Source organism: Neolamprologus brichardi, chromosome 1 (genome assembly GCF_056152115.1).
Source record: "Neolamprologus brichardi isolate AB-2024 chromosome 1, ASM5615211v1, whole genome shotgun sequence".
NCBI classification, from domain to species: domain Eukaryota; kingdom Metazoa; phylum Chordata; class Actinopteri; order Cichliformes; family Cichlidae; genus Neolamprologus; species Neolamprologus brichardi.
The window spans coordinates 43,562,168-43,576,992 of record NC_142104.1 but is presented as its reverse complement, the minus strand read 5'-3'; positions in this window follow the sequence as shown (position 1 = coordinate 43,576,992).

Here is a 14,825-nt window from a genome sequence, read left to right as displayed (position 1 = left end):
TGTGTGTACTTGCAAAATATTACTGCTTCTGTGACACAAACTGAATTTTAAAAAAATTTTAGATGAGGAAATAGATGTGTAAACTTTAAATATCTGCAAGACATTACCTATTTGCAAAAGTGGTCCGTTGTTTTTGGAATTTTATCTTTAAAGCTAATGTCTCATAATTAGCATCACATGTCTGTGTTTTATACTTTTATACTTACACACAGTTAAGCATTGTAGAGTAGTATTAGAAGTAGATTGCTATACTCAGATACTAACAGACATAAACAGAGAGGAGCCCGGACATTACTTTTTCCGCTCATAGCTCTTTGGGAATCAAATGCGGCTGTTTGCAGATTTACGCCTGGTGACTTTCATGTTTATCAGCCTAGGAGTTTACATACTTTCTCCCTGTTGAAGACAGTTAACAAGAGCTTATTCATGTGCTCTAATTCACTTTTTTTGTTTGTGTATGTGTGTGTGTATTTTTTTCCTAGATGGCCTGACGCAGCAGTTAGGGGCAAACTCTATGTCCGAGTTTGTCTTTGCACAAGCAGTGCAGAAATGGCTCCGATACGCCCCAGATTGTTTGGGTGGCGCAGGACGCACATCATGCATCCCCATCCCGGAGTAAAAATTACAAACTTCTGTGAAACATATAAATGTAAATAGGAAACTGTCTTTTAATAAAGTATTTAGCAAACGAAACATGCCTATTGACCTTTTTTTGTTTATTTTTTGTCTCTGTTACATCACATGCAATGCTTTCTTATTTTAGGATATTAATAATGACATGATACATTGTGAGACATTTGTTTTTTTTTTATAAAGGGTGTCCAATTTGAGGAATAAGTACAATTATGTGTTTAGGTGGTTTAAGTATTGATGGAAACATGCAGTAGTTTAGTATTGGTTAAAATACCTATAAAGAGGTAGATTTCCAGTCATGATTTAACTGTTTTAATAAAAAGCAACTGTGCGAAAGAGGTGGAAAATCAACACCATAGCTCAACAGTGTTTCAATATCAGAATCTGACATTGTTTCAATGTCAACAGTATTAGAAAATATAATGTCGAATCAATGTCAGGTTTCAACATTGATTCAACATCAAAACCTGACGTTATTTCAACATTAAAAAAGGGTGCAAGTGTGGCGTTAGGTCAACGTCACACTTCAACGTTGATTCAATGACATCGCCTGATATTGACTCAACATTGTTTCAATGTTTCCTTGCTATCTGGGCCCCCCTTTTCTAGGTTATGTTTCATCTATGTCTCCTCGGTTATGTGTCTTTTCTGTTCTCTGTGTCGTCTGTCTTGTCCTCTATTTTTTACTGTCAGTTATGTCAATGCCCTCGTTCCATTTATCCATTTCCTCCCCATGTATTTCACGTCTTCGTGTTCCATGTTCTATTTCTCAAGCCCCTGTTGTCTTGTCTATGTCCATTTCTTTTTACTGTTTTATTGTGAAGAGTCTGTTGTTCCATGTTCAGTGTGTTTAGTTTAGGCATCAGGTTCATTCGTGTCAGCTGTGTTTCCCCAGGTGTTTCTACTTCCCTTATTACCCTTCTGTGTATTTGAGTCCTCCGTCTTCCTCTGTTCAGTGTTGGGTCGTCCGTTTGTCTTGTATCACGTCACTTCAGGTTTCAAATTGTGTTTTTTTACATCATAGCTCCGCATACACCTTTTCAGATTCATGTTCATGCTCTCCTGTCACAGTTCTCATAGATAATCCTAGTTTATCTATGTTTAGGTTTTAGTTTTGTTTTTTTCCCCAGCTCGCTTTGCCTTGTTTTATGTTCATGTTTTTTCAGCCAAATAAATGGCTCGCCTTTTTGTTATACTGAGTTTACTCTCCCATGTCTGCTTTTAAGAGATAAGATAAGATAAGCTAAAACTTTATTAATCCCTCGCGTAGGTTCCTCTGGGAAATTCGGTTTCCAAAAGCACAGCACCGACAGAAGTTACAGAACGTGAGCAGAATATTATATATATACACACACACATATATAAATACAGAGACATATATAAATAAAATATATGAAGTATATTTATATAAGTATATACGAAATAAAAATACAAGTGAATTGCACATTTAAAGTATTGAGGTCTGTTGCACCGTTGACTATGAACAAAAGTATTGCACAAAAGGTAATTGCACAGTGAAGTGAAGAGGCACTACAGCTTAGCTGTCCCCCCCTCCTTTGTCCTCCTGTTTCCCCTCCCTCTCCCCTCCAGAGAGGAGTTAAACAGTCAGTTTTGGGTCCGCTCCTCAAACACACCGGCCATCCCGGCCGTGACATGTAGGGTAGTCCAAAGATAAAGCAGTAACAGTCCAGATAAATGGTAACGTGCTTGAGATCTTGTCAGCAGTCAGCAGAAGTCAGGATGTTAAAACTGTAACGATAGCTAATGTTACCTGCCAAAATTAGCCCCAGATGTCTAACCAGCCACAGTCTAACCATGCAGCAATTATAAGCCAGTCATCAATAATAACTTTAATGTCAACTACACTGAAATGCAAATTTAAATACACACCAGGCACGCGCAGACCCAAGCAGCTACTCTTTGGCAGGTTAGCGCACTGCTTCGTCCTACTGGTGAAATGATGTCATTCAATTCAATTTCAATTCAATTTTATTTATATAGCGCCAAATCACAACAAATGTCGCCTCAAGGCGCTTCATAGATACAGAGAAAAGCCCAACAATCATATGACCCCCTATGAGCAAGCACTTTGGCGACAGTGGGAAGGAAAAACTCCCTTTTAACAGGAAGAAACCTCCGGCAGAACCAGGCTCAGGGAGGGGCGGCCATCTGCTGCGACCGGTTGGGGTGAAAGAAGGAAGACAGGATAAAAGACATGCTGTGGAAGAGAGACAGAGGTTAATAACAGATATGATTCAACACAGAGAGGTCTATTAACAAATAGTGAGTGAGAAAGGTGACTGGAAAGGAAAAACTCAATGCATCATGGGAATCCCCCGGCAGCCTACATCTATTGCAGCATAACTAAGGGAGGATTCAGGGTCACCTGGTCCAGCCCTAACTATATGCTTTAGCAAAAAGGAAAGTTTTAAGCCTAATCTTAAAAGTAGAGATAGTGTCTGTCTCCCGAATCCAAACTGGAAGCTGGTTCCACAGAAGAGGGGCCTGAAAACTGAAGGCTCTGCCTCCCATTCTACTTTTAAATACTCTAGGAACAACAAGTAGGCCTGCAGAGCGAGAGCGAAGTGCTCTAATAGGGTGATATGGTACTACAAGGTCATTAAGATAGGATGGGGCCTGATTATTTAAGACCTTGTATGTGAGGAGCAGGATTTTGAATTCAATTCTGGATTTAACAGGAAGCCAATGAAGGGAAGCCAAAACAGGAGAAATATGCTCTCTCTTTCTAGTCCCTGTCAGTACTCTTGCTGCAGCATTTTGGATTAACTGAAGGCTTTTCAGTGAGTTTTTTGGACATCCTGATAATAATGAATTGCAGTAGTCCAGCCTGGAAGTAATAAATGCATGAACTAGTTTTTCAGCGTCACTCTGAGACAGGATATTTCTAATTTTAGAGATGTTGCGCAAATGGAAGAACGCAGTCTTACATATTTGTTTAATATGTGCGTTGAAGGACATATCCTGGTCAAAAATGACTCCAAGGTTCCTCACAGTGTTACTGGAGGCCAAGGTAATGCCATCCAGAGTAAGAATCTGGTTAGATACCATATTTCTAAGCTTTTCAGCGCCGAGAACAATGACCTCAGTTTTATCTGAGTTAAGAAGCAGAAAGTTAGTGGCCATCCAAGTCTTTATGTCTTTAAGACATTCCTGCAGTTTAACTAATTGGTGTGTGTTATCTGGCTTCATGGACAGATAGAGCTGGGTGTCATCTGCATAGCAGTGAAAATGTATGCTATGTCTTCTAATGATGCTGCCTAGGGGAAGCATGTATAATGTAAACAGAATTGGTCCTAGCACTGAACCCTGTGGAACTCCATAATTAACCTCAGTGTGTGAAGAGGACTCTCCATTTACATGCACAAATTGGAGTCTATTAGATAGATATGATACAAACCACTGCAGTGCAATACCTGTAATACCTACAGCATGTTCTAATCGCTCTAATAGGATATTATGGTCAACAGTATCGAATGCTGCACTAAGGTCAAGAAGGACAAGCACAGAGATGAGTCCACTGTCAGAGGCCATAAGAAGATCATTTGTAACCTTCACTAAAGCTGTTTCTGTGCTGTGATGAACTCTGAAACCTGACTGAAACTCTTCAAATAAACCATTCCTCTGCAGATGATCTGTTAGCTGTTTGACAACTACTCTTTCAAGGATTTTTGATATGAAAGGAAGGTTGGAGATTGGCCTATAATTAGCTAAGACTGCTGGGTCTAGAGATGGCTTTTTGAGTAAAGGTTTAACTGCAGCCACCTTGAAGGCCTGTGGTGTCATTGTTTCCTTTGGTTTGTTTTGGAGTGATGTTAAAGCAGGGAGTATGCTGTCATTGCTTTTAACATGCAGTTAACGTTAACTAGTAAAAACTATACCTTATTTCCAAGTTAAGTTAACTAATAATGTAAGTTAGGAAAGTTATTAAAATTTACAGCAAGGCATTTCATCTCCACAATCTAATTTAAAATATCATTTTACCTTTCTGACCTTTTTAAAATTGTATTTATTTATTTATTTATTGTTTAAAACCTTTTTTTAAATGGAGAATCTGGATCAGGTTGTGGCTGAGGTGGTAGTGGTAGTTATCAGAAGGTTTGTGAATTGACTCCTCTCTCAGACTTGTAGTAGGAAGTGTTGTGAGTGCTGAGCAGAAAGGGGCTACACAAGTGCCAGTCTGTTTGGACTGGCACTTGTGTAGCAGCTTTACAGTCTGTTGAGGAGCTGAGGATTGGCCATTCAGTTAGTAGATGGCTCTGTATTCTGAGCCACAGCTGCTCTCGAACAGTTAAGGACTTGTCTCCATGATGAGAATGTCTGTCACTTGCAGTTTTATGCTGTGTGTTTATATCTGAGGCCAAGCAGCTGGAACTTTGTAGTCCACATAAAACAGGGTTTGGCCTGTGACGCTGGCAAGAGAAAGAGACCACAACTCACTATGGTGCCTCTCAGGTGCCCTCTAGTGGACAAACCACAATTGCACATTTCTGGGTGTAGCAAAGTGTGTAAAAAGATAACCACATTGGCACAACACTGCCAGGTGCTCTATAAAAAAGCAGGTTTTTAAATGACAGCAGCAACAGGCTTAATGAGTTTACCTGAAGTGACCAGAATAAAGGAAAGTGGAAAAAGAGAGGAGCAGTAACAGATTGGTCAATCACTCACACAGAAATAATATTACATCCTGATGTCACAGAAGTATCCTCAAGCAGAGTAACTGAATAAAGCGATTTTGAAAACGTACTTTTGTTGAAGATGTATTCTCAGACTGATCCTTCATGTTGACACAGCTCAGACCAAAGTCAATTTTCTTTATATAGTGCCAAATCAACACAGCCATCCACCCACTACCTCCTGGATTACGATCTACATCAGGGGTGTCAAACCTTGACACTGTTATGTCCGGCCCGCAAGATAATTTTATATGTCAGTTATTAATGGTGTGTCTGTATGTGGGAGTCGAATCTTCAGCACTGCTGAGAATCCACACAATGCGGTGAATCTCATGCAAGTAGACTTGGATCATACCATTACCATACCAGTGAAACAAGGAAGGGGGGCTGACGTTTGGAAGAGGTACAGGCCAGGTACACTCTTTCACACATAGTGGTCTCTACAGTTACAGCTATTCAAAGGCTGTTTTCGTGTATTTGTGTCAGTGTTGATGGTACACTTGTACATAAACCTCTACATTGGGCACTGATGTGTCACTCCATACCCTGCCACACATTAAAAGAAAGACACTCCAGAGGGTCATCAATATGGCCCAAAAAAATCATTGGACATCCTCTTCCCTCCCTGAAGGACCTGTACAGCACTCGCTGTCTCAGGAGGGCACGCAGCATCCTACGGGACTGCACACACCCAGGACACCGGGTGTTTAAGCTGCTGCCGTCCGGCAGGAGGTTCAGGCTGCTGAGGTCCCGAACAAATAGACTCAAGGACAGCTTTTACAACAGGGCAACAGCCCTGATCAGTGCTAACAGCTGACCTGACTGTCTACCTCCCTGAACCTTTTTAGGGGGGAGGTAACAATGTTTAAAACAATAACAATAATAATATTTATATTTATAACAAGGTGCAATAATAATTAATGTGCAATAATAACAGTGTGCAATACAAATACACTTATTCTTCTTTTTTATTACTAAGTTATTATACTGTGTTGTGTTGTTTGTGTTGCGTTGTGATGTGTCATATCGTGTCGTGTTGTGTTATATGTAGTGCCGACGTAGGACAGTTTTCCAATTTCATTGTACTATTGTACTATATATGACTGTGCAATGACAATAAAGAGTTATCTTATCTTATCTTATCTTAAAATCACGTTGTACACCTGGACATGCAAAAAACTCTTTGAAAAGTACATGTTTAAAAAAATGAAGTTCAAAAATCTTTTTTCATGCATAAATATGAATATTAAAAAAAATCTTGATTGAGGTTGTCATAATTCAAGCGTGAAAAGGTTAAGAAGAGCAAAACATGTTTATGTTTATAAATTAACCAGATGCAAGTAGCATCTGTTTATGAAAAGATGATCATTTTAGAGGAATTTTGTGTTAGGAGTTGGGTTCTGGTTATGTGGTGTTTTTGTTTGCATGTGTTTTTTGGTGCCTCCCTTTTTGTATAGGTAGGCGGGGCAGTGAGTCACTGAACCTGGCACACCTGTGACTCATCAGATGCTTTCCTCAGAAGTGTTCTTTAGGAGCTACCTGACAGAAGACTAGTGTCGGAGTATTGGCGTTTTTTGGAGCGTCTGAAATTCTGCCCCTGCCTGCTGGAGCCCTTGGATTATCTCTGGTGACTGTAAGGAGTTTTGTTTCCTCCCTAGGATTTTGCCTCGACTGGTTTGTTTTTCGTCTGGAGGTTTTGGCATCAAACAGTACCAAGTAAGCTCTCCAACTCTCGGTAAAGTTTACTCTAAGCTTTTCTCGGTTATCGGGCAAGACCCTCCTAATTCTCGTCCCTCTCCTTTTTTAGATCGAGTGCACTACCTGTGTGTGTTTCCGTCACCTGCACTTCCTGGCTCCGCGTCCCCATTCATACACTGTTGTATATATTTTGTCCTTGTAAATACCCCCCCCCCCCCCCCCCCCCCCTCACTGTAAATAAACTGTCTTCACCGCAACTCTGCCTCCGTGCGTTCTGCTTCCTGGGTCCATCTGCATTTGCCATAACATTTTGTTAATTTTGTAATTGCAGAGGAAAAGAAAATCAAGGCCGTCTACCTATAAAAATACATAATGTGGAATAAAAATCCATAAGGAAGATCTTTAATTAATTATCTGTCCGGTTCATTTTGAAAGTATAATTTATTGTGGTAACATCAAGAAAATGTGGTCCAGAAATTTCATCATCAGTCATCAAGATTGATTGTTTCAGAAAATGAGTCCATACAAAATCTAGCAGAGCTTTATCTGTAGTTTTACATGTATGAGAGATTATGCGATGGATGCTAGTCTTAGGATTCCTTCAGCCTTTGATAGTAAAATCCTTCCTTTTAATTTCAAATCTCATAGAAGTCATGAGTTTAATCTTTGTAAGTTTTTTCTAATATGGGATTGAAGTTATTGAAACATTGCTGTGATTCATGATGTTCGATATTAATGCCTAGAAAAGTGAATTTTTCACTCTTTAACTGCTTATAATTCACGCTTTTAAAGATTAAGACAAAGACCAGAAGCTTTAGAGAAGGATTCTAACACACGAATTGCAGAAGAAGTCTGTGAGTTATCTTTTAAAAACAGTGTTGTGTCATCAGCAAGGTGAATAATGCTGCTTTATTTGATATGGGAGCAAAGCAGCTGAGCAACAAGAAGAAAAAGATGTGGTGCAATCGGACAGCGTTCTCTGATGCCCCGTTGCACATCAAATCAAACAGCACTGCAAAAAACTCCCCAAAGCTTAAATGTCTTTTAAGTAAATGGTGTAAAAACAAAGGTAAGTGCTGAAATGGGATCATTATTAAACAAACAAATGGGATGCAGTTGTCAATTAAAAGCAAATCTATTTTAGGTTTGAGAATTAATTGTCAGTAGTCAATCCTCGAGTCATACTCCAGGGTGATGCACTAACTGATATGCATCCATTAAACAGTTGTAATAAAACAGGAGCTAATAATTTAAAGACTTTAGATAAGAAGCCATCTGTCCCTATTGATTTTTTATTTTTCAGCTGTCCTTTAGGGTAATAATGAAACATCACATAGATCCTCATCCTCATCTCAGGTTTGGGAGTGTTTTGTAAAGAGTTTAGAAAGGCCAGATGAGTAACTGTATTCAATTTTGTATAATACTTTTCTAACTTATCAAAGTAAGAGGAATTCTGCTCTGAATTGAACTCAGGGTTGCTCTAGTCAGACCAATGTGGTCAGGACATCAGCAATATGAACAGACTGATGATCACTTAGAGCAGTGGTTCCCAAACTTTTTTTGCTGAGCCCCCCTTGTTTTACCCCCCCCCTTCACGCACCAACACATCCTCCAACCACACACGCCCATATTTTGCTCCATTGCGTTTTATTTCACTCCTCAAACATTTAGTAAACAATTAAGCAAAAACAAGTAATCTGCAATAAATTACAGGTAGTAAGAAAATAAACTACTAACTCTTTTACGCTGCGTCCACACCTACACGGGTATTTTTGAAAATGCAGCTGTTTCGTCCACATGTTTTGAATCACTGAAAACTGAGATTTTTAAAACTCCTTTTTTGCGTTTCCGTGTGGACGAGGAATACAGAGTTTGTCACGCAACGTCAAAGGTATGTGTCTTTATTCACGTCACGCTGTGGACACGTTATTGTTTACATGAGATGAATTGCAGAATGATGGAGACAAAATACTGTTAATCTGACTGTCTGCAGGTTTTACACACAGTTACTGTCCCTCCATTTACAAAGGCAGAGGCGTCACAATGTGATTATTTTACATGTAGTTGTTTTTTTCCTGTGTAATAATATTCAACATTGCTGTCAATACATTTTTCAAAAAATGTCTCTCTGTGCAAAATGGGTTTAAAAACATAAACAGCTGTGGGATCCTGTTTGATTTGAACAGCCCAGCGCTGCTCCTGACAGGAAAACCAATCCTGCAGGGAGACCTACCTCAGCACTTGTGCAGGTGAAGCCAAAGGGAAGATTTGCTTCATCATATTTTCTAGTCTTTGTCTTAGAATGAAGTTGGTTTGGAAACATATTCAGCAATGCTTCATCTCCTGCTGTGGGCGCCCCGTACTAGCAGTATCCAAGCGTTTTTTTCCCCCCTTTTCATCCCGCGCCCCTCCTGCAATGGCTCTGCGCCCCCCGTAGGGGGTGGGCCCCACACTTTGAGGAGGTCTGACTTAGGGCAAGGAAAAATTTTTAACAGTATAATATTTTTAGAAAGCAAGTAATAGTCTAGTCTATAAAGTCTTGTATTGTCCTTATTACTCCATATTTCTATTAAGTCAAATCTATCACTGAAAAGTAGTGCTGTCAGATTTAATCTTGTTAAAATGACTAAATTTAATCTGAATCAGAATACTTTATTAATCCCCAAATTATGTGGTTACACTTGCTCCAAGACAGCAGGAACTAAATTAAATAATAAAATATAAAAGTTTAGAAAATGTGATTTTATTGCTCAAATAGCTCAATTATAAATTTCCAGAATATTACAGAAATGAAATACATATGATCAACATTTTACTCTAAACTGTAAAACGTGTTCTTTGTTATTTTCACTGAGCAAAAGGGTGTAAGTGTTGCACTGTGTGCTGTGCGTTAGATGGCAGAGTTGTACCAGGAGCCACAGGCAGAAGTGGTTTCCTGTGCTGCTCAGGGTGCATTTGGGTAATCAGTCTCTCACTGAACGTGTTCCTGTGACGGGCCAGAACGTGATGGAGTGGGTGGGAGGTCCTAGCATTGTCCTTACCTTGGACAACATCTGCCACTCCAACACCACCTTCAGGGAGTCCAGCTCCATCCCCACAGTATTATGGGCCGTGCAGATCAGTTTGTTGAGTCTGTTGGTACCCTCAACACGCGGGCCTAGCATGCAATAGCATGGCATTGGCCACAACAGACCAACAGATGTTAAAAGACCTCAGCCGCCTCAGAAATTTGAGACAACTCGGGCCCTTCCTGTGGAGTGCACTGGTGCTTTTGACCCAGCCCAGTTTGTTATCAGTGCACTCTGAGGTATTTAAAGTCCTCCACAATGTCCACACTGACCCCCTGGATGGAAACAGGGGACACAGGTTTCCTGGTCCTCCTAAAGTCCACAGTCTTTTAGGTCTTTGTCAAGCTGAGCTGCAGATCCTGCTCACATCATGTGCCAAAGAATCAACCACAGTACTCCATCTCATCACTCTCACATGCCTCCAACAACCATGGCAGCAGAGTTATCAGAAAACCTCTGAAGAGGCAGGTCTCTGTGCAGTGGCTGAAGTCTGTGGTGTAGAGGGTGAAGAGGGAGGGGGGGAGGACAGTCCTTTGTGGTTCCCCTGTGTTGCTGATAACCTGTCAGGGAACTAGTGTTGAAGATGCACATTGTGGTTTTTCTGTAAAGCAATCAACAATCCAGGACACAAGAAAGGCATCCAGCGGCATGTTGTCAGCTTATCACCCAGGAGTGTCAGCCTGATGGTACTGAGTGCACTGGAAAAGTCGAAAAACATGACCCTCACAATTAGGGATGCACCGATACTGGTATCGGGGCCGATACTGTAAAATGTGTGTGTACTCATACTCGTAAAAGTTAACCGATACCATGAACCGATACTAACTTATTTCATTAATCAGAGGGTGGCTTGTCATTTCTGTTGTAGTTTTTTAGATTGACCACTAGGGGGACATCCTGCACTAAACAGGCACAGGGTTAGGCGAGTGAGACTGGCGGCTCCAGATAAAAAAGAGAAACTGGAGGCTGCTGTAGCTAGGCTAAACAAAATGTCAGCAGTGTGGAACAGCCAACTTTAACTTAGGTTTTGGAAAAGCGAAGAAAAATGTTAAGAGAAAATCCACGGGCGGTTAAAATAACAGAGGCTCGACTCATTTTATCGCTCTGGATGACCAGCCAATGCCGGCCGTGGAAAACAGGATTCTTCTCAGCATACTCGAGCTGCGATATGAAATTCCCAGCCGCCCACACATCAGGGAGATAATGGTGCCAAAACTTTCTGAAGAGGTAAAGACGAGCAGTGTGTGCGCGATGTCAGTCCTTGGTTTAACGGCACAGTGGACTGATGATCCACGGGCAGATGAGGAGTTCGTCAATGCCAAATACTTTCGTTATTTTGTTTGTTTGTTTATAATATGGACACTCAGCAACAATTTTAAAAGTTTATTTTATTTTCAAACTTAATTTGTATTTATTTTATTCCAAACAGAAGTGTTTATTATTCTGAAAGCTCGAGACAGTGCCAATAGTTCAGTGATATTTTGTTAAATTACAATGTGGAGACTCTGCAATAATTTAACAGAAGTGCTTATTTTTTACTTGAAATTTATTTGTGGTCATTTTTATTAAGATTTTATTTTTTATTGGCAGAGAATAAAATAAAACCTGTCTTCCAATTCATTGCATTTGTGTGTGTGTGTGTGTGTGTGTGTGTGTGTGTGTGTGTGTGTGTGTGTGTGTGTGTGTGTGTGTGGTAGAAGTATCGGTTTTTGTACTCTGTATCGGCAAGTACTCAGATCCAAGTATCAGTATCGTATCGGTTTGAAAAAATTGGTATCGTTGCATCCCTACTCACAATGCTCACAGCTGGTCATGATGGGCGGAGACAAGGAATGTGTTTCCACTATTGCAGATAGGTGGCAATCTATCCATCATAGCATTGAGGGTGATATTAAAGTCACCTGGAACTATGACTTGAGGTTATTTCCAGTAAAGTTTATCAGCAAATAGCTGAACAATCATAAATGACCTTTAGGATTTGTATATGTGAGCAAAATGCCACCATTAAAAGTTTTTTTTTTTAACATTAAAACACCTGCTGAATGCTCTGAACCATGAGAAAACCACAGATCATTACCTCATTGAGTTCTCCAAAAGTTAACATCTTTTGAGATAGAATAAGATTCTTCACAAAAACAAGAATTGGTATTTAGATGCTTTGAAACATAATTAAAGCCTTGTGTTTATGCATGATATATATGATGTATTTGAATATTTCTTAAACCGTTGGCATTAAATGAAACAACAGACACATAAATGGAACCTTTTCCAGCAAATTACAACAAATAACAAGAATATATTTTAAATAGGAAACTTAAATGTATAAGACAGTTTGCTTTTACAGACATTTGAATCTGTGTCTGGGTGAGTTCCTGTCCAGTGTAATATGCAGCCTCACCTTCATGACCGCTGGCCACAGCTGCATCTGTTTCTTTATCAGCTGCTGTGACAGATAGTCAGCAAAGCGGAGTTTGTTTCTGCTTACAGTTGGATGGTTTCTTACAGCTAAATATCTTTCTTGTACGTCATGGTATCCTGACAAAACTTGGTTTAGAAGTTTGAATTTTTTCACCTGGTGGTGCAAATCTACTTTCAGTTCATCATCTTCACAGGGTCTTATAATCTCATTGCAGGTTGGTTTGGGAAACCAAAACGGCCACTGTCAATATGTGACATATTGAAATCGCGTTTGAATTTGCGCTTGTTTTTTGCTTTCAATTCAATTAAATCCAATTCAATTTTATTTATATAGTGCCAAATCACAACAAAAGTCGCCTCAAGGCGCTTCATAGATACAGAGAAAAACCCAACAATCATATGACCCCCTATGAGCAGCACTTTGGTGACAGTGGGAAGGAAAAACTCCCTTTTAACAGGAAGAAACCTCCAGCAGAACCAGGCTCAGGGAGGGGCGGGGCCATCTGCTGTGATTGGTTGGAGTGAGAGAAGGAAGACAGGATAAAGACATGCTGTGGAAGAGAGACAGAGGTTAATAACAGATATGATTCAATACAGAGAGGTCTGTTAACACATAGTGAGTGAGAAAGGTGACTGGAAAGGAAAAACTCAATGCATCATGGGAATCCCCCGGCAGCCTACATCTATTGCAGCATAACTAAGGGAGGATTCAGGGTCACCTGGTCCAGCCCTAACTATATGCTTTAGCAAAAAGGAAAGTTTTCAAGAGCTCAAACTCTAAAACGTGTCTTTGAGTGGTTCTGTTTTTGCACTTCTGTTACTTGTTTGTACAGTTCAGGTTGTGTATGTGGATCAGGCAGCTGAACTGTGATGTATTTGTTTATAAAATCCAAAACAGTCTGATCATCATCCACAAGAACACCTTAAGAGGAAGTGCATGTACATGAAATGATCTTGTGGGCTGGATATAATTGAATGTGACCCACAAGATATGTTTGACAGCCCAGATTTTAAGGCTTTTGCATCATTTAACAGCTGTGTTAAATGATGCTGGAATTAAATTGTTTCTATCGTATTCAAATTTTGCTAATCTCTTGTATTACTGTATTACTAATATTCCTACACTTACCAGCCAAAGCACCAAAGGGATCAGATTTCTGGGGAGATGACAAACCCATTACACCATTTTATAATCCAATCAAACTGACTGAGGAGGCTCCAGCAATGTTTGTGGTATTTATATCAGGTTGTGCAGCAGAAAGCAGGACCCAATCACAGGACTTGCTGAATGGTAACAGTGAGTTTATTTACAATGCAAAAAACAACAAGGTGGAAACAGTTCCAATAAATCTTGAATCCCTCTGTGATGACAATCCCAGCTCCAGATGCAAACAATCCGTGGTTGTTTGGAAATTGGAGTCTATTAGATAGATATGATACAAACCACTGCAGCACAGTACCTGTAATACCTACAGCATCCCCATCCCCAACAACAGCATCCAATACACAATCAACACAAGGCTCCAGCCTGTCTCTCTCAACCACCCAGGTTAGGAGGGAACTGAGGAGGATTAATGGCAAGAAGGCAGCGGGCCCAGATGGCATCAGCTCGAGGGTCGTCAGGTCCTGCGCGGACCAACTGTGTGGGGTGATGGAGCACCTCTTCAACCTGAGGCTGGGGAGAGTCCCACAGCTCTGGAAAACCTCCTGTGTTGTACCAGTGCCAACGACTTCACGCCCCAAGGACCTCAACAGCTACAGGCCGGTGGCTCTGACATCCCACCTGATGAAGACCCTGGAGCGGTTGGTCCTGGCTCGGCTTCGACGCCTGGTGAGCTCATCATTGGACCCACTTCAGTTTGCCTACCAGCCTGGCATTGGAGCGGATGATGCTGTCATTCACCTCCTACATCGTTCCCTCGCTCACCTGGAGACCACTGGGAGCACTGTGAGAATCATGTTCTTTGATTTCTCCAGTGCCTTCAACACCATTCTTCCCACGGTCCTGAAGGACACGCTGGAGAACTCTGGAGTGGACCATCACCTCACTACCTGGATTTTGGACTACCTCACCGACCGACCACAGTATGTGAGGACTCAGGGCTGTGTCGGACAGGGTCGTCTGCAGTACGGGGGCCTCACAGGGAACGGTTCTGGCTCCGTTCCTCTTCTACACTGCAGGCTTCTCCCACAACTCCACCCAGTGCTTCCTGCAGAAGTTCTCTGATGACTCTGCAATAGTCGGCCTCATCACTGATGGGGACGACAAGGATACAGAGGACTGACACAGGACTTTGTGGACTGGTGCAGCTGA